At 39.9% G+C, this 6009-nt stretch overlaps 1 protein-coding gene across 1 annotated transcript in view; it reads left to right on the top strand.

The window, feature by feature from the left end:
• The window catches only part of far1 (fatty acyl CoA reductase 1), a 56543-nt gene that overhangs the window by 46776 nt on the left and 3758 nt on the right, over positions 1–6009 (top strand). The window lies entirely within an intron of this gene.

Below are 6009 nucleotides of genomic sequence, written 5' to 3'. Positions count from 1 at the left end.
ATAAACAGGAACCAGGAGCTTAGAGAGCTTAGAACGGCGGGGAGAGTGTGTACGGACAGAAACTTGTTCTTTAAAAATCACTTTAAAAAGATCTTTGGCTTGTAGAGTACATTTAAGTACCGTATGTGGATAAAATCTCCTATTTTCTGCATCTTAATCACAAACCTGTGATTGAGGTTACAGATTTGCTCATGTTTCAAGAACACTTCAACTCTCAGGTTCAAGCAGGTCAAACCGTGTACATCAGGTTTAACAGATTTAGTCCATCAGAGGTGAGATGAGGTGCCCGATCCAACACATGTCCGCGCATCATTTCAAATGGCAGTGAGACATTTAACACTTGTGTTACAGCTAATTCAACAATGCGCAGAAAGAAAACAACAAAAAAAACAATGGGGTTTGATTTCAGGATTGTTTTTAAAGCCATTGAACACTACACGCTAACACAATACGAAAGCTTGTTATATGATGCACATTGTTTTGCAGTGTGTATGTGTTGTGACCGTGTGCATTGGTGAGATCAGACCACTAGGCAGCAGTTTGAGCTAGGGTTAGGACTGGGCTAAGGTTATGACCAGGGTTATGTTGGGGTTCAAATTAAGGCTAAGGTTGGGGCTCAGATTAGTGTTAAACTAAAATTAAGACTAGGGGTGGATTGGTTTTAAAGTTAGGGCTAGGATTTGGCTTGGATTATTGTAGGGCTAGTATTAGGGTTGGGGCTGGGGTTAGTGTTGGGCTAAAGTCAGGACCAGGGTTGGGTTGGGGTTAAAATTAGGACTAGGGTTTAGGATAGATTGTGGGGCTGTGATTAGGACTAAGGTTGAGTTGGGGCTTGGAGTAGTGTAGGGCTAGGGTTAGGACCATGGTTGAGTTTGGGTTAAAATTAGAGCTACGGCTGGGGCTTGGATTAGTGTACAGCTACGTTTAGGGCTAGGGTTGAGTTGGGGTTAAAATTGGCGCTAGGGTTGAGGGCTAGTATTAGTGTTGGGCAAAGTTGAAGAAGAGGGTTGGATTGGGGTTAAAATTAGGACTTTCGTAAAGAATTACTGCAGGGGTAGGGTTAGGACTAGAGTTTGGGTTAAAATTAAGGCTAGGGTTGGGGCTCGGATTAGTGTATGGCTAGGGTAAGGACTAGAGTTGAGTTGAGGCTCAGATTAGTGTAGGACTAGGGTTGGGTATGGGTTAAAATTATAGCTAGGTTTTAGGCTAGGGATAGGACTAGGGTTGGGGGTGAAAATTAGGGTTTGGGTTAGGATTGGGTTATGATGAGGGGCTTGGGTTTGTGATATGGTTCCCTTGTACTACATAGATATTAGAAGAAGAAAAACAAACAGGTAACAGTGCATCCTTATACTGTTACCTTTTGTCTGTTTTTCTTGCTACTTTTAGTGATTTAGTTAAAAAAAACAAAAACCCTACAATGCTTCCACACTAGTTGGCTAGATAGCGTAGCTTTTTCCCATCACAATTGTGCAAATCAGCCTGTTTAGACATATTTAATGCAGAAACTTCAACTTCACACACTCGAGGTTCTGGAAAACTACGCTCTCTTTCTCTCACTCACTCACTCAGTCACTCACACAGACAGATTATTATTCAGTATTTTGTTTTATAGAAGTCCCTCAGTAGGCCGACAGCTGTGGAAACAGGTCCAGAGAGAGAGACAGATTCTGTGGTATTTTCCCCAGATAGTAACAGAGAAGATCTTCTTTCCTCTCATTCATTCATGTTTGCTTTCATGATTATACTTGTCGCTGTGCTCATGTTTATCATTGATTTATTATTAATTTGGGCTTCTTTACTCTCTGGGTGGTTGGGTTTTGGATTAAGACTCAAACTGGGTTAGTACCCTACTGCGGTGCATTTCCACATGAATCATGGCAGTACAACCCACGTCCTCTCTGCTCTTCCATCGCCTCTCATTCCTTTCCGCTTCACTTTTCATCTGTCTTTCTGTTTGTCATCACTCTCTTTTGTTGTAAATCTGCTTCCTTGTTCTCGCCTTTTGTGTCTTTTATGGGTGTCGTATCTTGTTTTTTCACCCTCACCACACCCAGGTCGTTTGGAATTACCAACAGATTAACTAACACCTTCTTTCCCACTGTTCCTCGTGCCCCCTGTAAGCTCCGCCTACCCAGGTGTGCACAGGCTCTGTGGGTGGAGCCAAGGTAAGGTTGAAGAAATTAATTCCAACTCGCAGAATTATTACCTAAAAATACTTTATATTGACTCCAAACTGCTACTTAACTGAGCTTTTTCATTATTTTATATATATATATATATATATATTATTTATTCATGTTTTCCTTGTTGAAGGATAAAAACTACATATTTTGGGGTGTTGAGCAGTGATTCTCATAATGGTTGTTCTTTGATGTGGCTATTCAAAATTAGGACCCACTTATTTCCCCAGTAATCATGGATTAAGACCTAATGTCCTCCGCGGCTACAAATGCTAACACCTTTCTTACTAACGAGCTCAGCTAACAGGCTAAAATTGATTCAAGGGGGGGGTTTTGCATCATATTTTGGGGTGTTGAGCAGTGACTCTCATAATGGTTGTTCTTTGATGTGGCTATTCAAGATTATGACCCACGTATTTCCCCAGTAATGGTGGATTAAAGACCTAATGTCCTCCGCGGCTAAAAATGCTAACACCTTTAGTATCTTACCAATGAGCTCAGCTAACAGGCTAATATTGATTCAAGGCTTTATTGCATCATATTTTGGGGTGTTGAGCAGTGATTCTCATAATGGTTGTTCTTTGATGTGGCTATTCAAGATTATGACCCACTTATTTCCCCAGTAATGGTGGATTAAAGACCTAATGTCCTCCGCGGCTACAAATGCTAACACCTTTAGTATCTTACCAATGAGCTCAGCTAACAGGCTAATATTGATTCAAGGCTTTATTGCATCATATTTTGGGGTGTTGAGCAGTGATTCTCATAATGGCTGTTCTTTGATGTGGCTATTCAAGATTATGACCCACTTATCTCCCCAGTAATGGTGGATTAAAGACCTAATGTCCTCCATGGCTACAAATGCTAACACCTTTAGTATCTTACCAATGAGCTCAGCTAACAGGCTAATATTGATTCAAGGGTTTATTGCATCATATTTTAGGGTGTTGAGCAGTGATTCTCATAATGGCTGTTCTTTGATGTGGCTATTCAAAATTAGGACCCACTTATTTCCCCAGTAATCGTGGATTAAAGACCTAATGTCCTCCGTGGCTACAAATGCTAACACCTTTAGTATCTTACCAATGAGCTCAGCTAACAGGCTAATATTGATTCAAGGCTTTATTGCATCATATTTTGGGGTGTTGAGCAGTGATTCTCATAATGGTTGTTCTTTGATGTGGCTATTCAAAATTATGACCCACGTATCTCCCCAGTAATGGTGGATTAAAGACCTAATGTCCTCCATGGCTACAAATGCTAACACCTTTAGTATCTTACCAATGAGCTCAGCTAACAGGCTAATATTGATTCAAGGGTTTATTGCATTATATTTTAGGGTGTTGAGCAGTGATTCTCATAATGGCTGTTCTTTGATGTGGCTATTCAAAATTAGGACCCACTTATTTCCCCAGTAATCGTGGATTAAAGACCTAATGTCCTCCGTGGCTACAAATGCTAACACCTTTAGTATCTTACTAATGAGCTCAGCTAACAGGCTAATATTGATTCAAGGGTTTATTTGCATCATATTTTAGGGTGTTGAGCAGTGATTCTCATAATGGCTGTTCTTTGATGTGGCTATTCAAAATTAGGACCCACTTATTTCCCCAGTAATGGTGGATTAAAGACCTAATGTCCTCCGTGGCTACAAATGCTAACACCTTTAGTATCTTACCAATGAGCTCAGCTAACAGGGTAATATTGATTTAAGGGTTTATTGCATCATATTTTAGGGTGTTGAGCAGTGATTCTCATAATGGTTGTTCTTTGATGTGGCTATTCAAAATTATGACCCACTTATTTCCCCAGTAATCATGGATTAAGACCTAATGTCCTCCATGGCTACAAATGCTAACACCTTTAGTGTCTTACCAATGAGCTTGGCTAACAGGCTAATATTGATTTGGATGTTTATTACATCATATTTATTTTGGGGGGAGGTGGGTTAAGCGTTGGGTCTCATAATGGTTGATGTGGCCATTCAAAATTAGGACCCACTTATTTCCTTAGTAATCGTGGATTAACACTCTAACGCCGTGAAGCTATCGATAACTGCAAAAAATGCTAACATCGTTAGCATCCAAGATGACATTACAATTTGACTCGACAGAAATACCAGCATGCACACATCTTAGATAATTCATTTGCACAATTAACTACACAAGCCGTATTATTAGAAATATTTGTAATAAAATGTTGAAGGAAAAGGTTTCACAGCGGCAGCCTCCAACTGACTGCAGTGACAACACGTGAGCTGTCACTCACAGTGGCCACGCCCCTAATTCATTAGCATAACTGAGCTTTAGTGAACAGGATGATGTCTGAAAGACGATAAATACATATTTAAATTATACCACTGCCCTTTGATCTTGCATGTAATTTGATCAAAGTTGTTTTCATGTAACTTGCTTATTGAGCGATAATATGCTCAGAAATGATGACAATAACCACTGTTTTCTCTCAAAACACAGGTATTTACACTCCTCCTCAAACAGTTCATTCTCATTTTTATTTATCTTTTGCATTATGCTTTCTAACAAGCAGGCATTAGGATCACAACCCTGAAACCAACATGTTTTCTTTCATTTCCCCAAAGACTTATTAGCTGAGGGACTAACAAAGTGAATTAGATTCTTTAAATCTGTCTGTCGATATGGACTGTTTGGAGGCTCGGTGCTGCAGCGACTGTGTCACCAGCACGAGCTGATTTAGTATTCTGAAACTAGTGAATGACTTTAACAAGCTTATTTTCAAGACAGGTACATGTTGAGCTAGCCCATGCTAGCTAGCCTGCTAAGGAAATGATTCAATAAGTTGTTGTCATTTGATTGGTGGCTTGTATGTCACATGACATGGATTATTCGTACCATTTCCCATTGTGTTTCATTGACCGTGCAATTGTTCTTTTTAGCGTGCAATTTTGGTACTATATGAAATGTGCTACTGCATGCTCCAACTACCGCGTGCACTCAACCTACCAGTGTCGCAGACCAAACGTCCATGTCCGCTTCGAACTGCACTCCAGTCATCACTGATCTCAGTGACAGATATCTGAAGCTGTTGTACAACAATCATTTCCATTTTGTATTTTAGTGTGGCCGGCGCCGAGTACTGTGAAGTCTGTTGGTCCCGTTGAGAGCCAAGAATGAGTGAACTATCGGCTGTCGTTAAATTTGATTTTGTCAATCTCAAAAACTTCATTTGCAGCACAAATAAAATTAAAAAAAGCACAGTGCGGAATGTAAGTCGAGAATTGTGGGGTTTTTTTTTTAGTTGTTGTCTGTTTTCACTCAGTCTCTCCAGCAGGCCTCAGGGCCGATAACGGACGGACTCGGACTCGATAAGGCTGATCTTGTCCTCATCCCTTGTCGTCATGTTAAATGTAAATGTGACCGCCGCAGGCTACGACACATTTGATTCAAAATAGGCGTGCAGCCGCTGACCTTTGACCTATTATGTGAGTTTATATATGATGTTTATGAAATATTAATCGTGCAGAGCGACATTATTAAAGCGTGCTGTAAGCTGCCCACAGTTTGTATGTTTTCAAAAGAATGAAGTCAGTGAAAAAGCAGTTTGAAAGCAGTGAAAATCTGCAGACTGACGGTTTGTCTTTGACTCTACTGACATCTACTGACCACTTAGCAGAACTGACAACAACAACAAAAAGCCCCACAGCATTAACAAGCTAAGTTGTGTAGTTTAATGCAAATGTTTGAATTCAGTTCAGATTTGTATGTATTTATGTTTTTATAACATTAAAGAAAAAAAAAAAGAAAATCAGATATATTTTTGCAAAATTTTCTATTAATTTGCTGCACTT

This window comes from Thalassophryne amazonica, chromosome 8, assembly GCF_902500255.1.
Source record: "Thalassophryne amazonica chromosome 8, fThaAma1.1, whole genome shotgun sequence".
Lineage (NCBI taxonomy): Eukaryota > Metazoa > Chordata > Actinopteri > Batrachoidiformes > Batrachoididae > Thalassophryne > Thalassophryne amazonica.
This window is presented reverse-complemented; position numbering and strand designations above follow the sequence as displayed.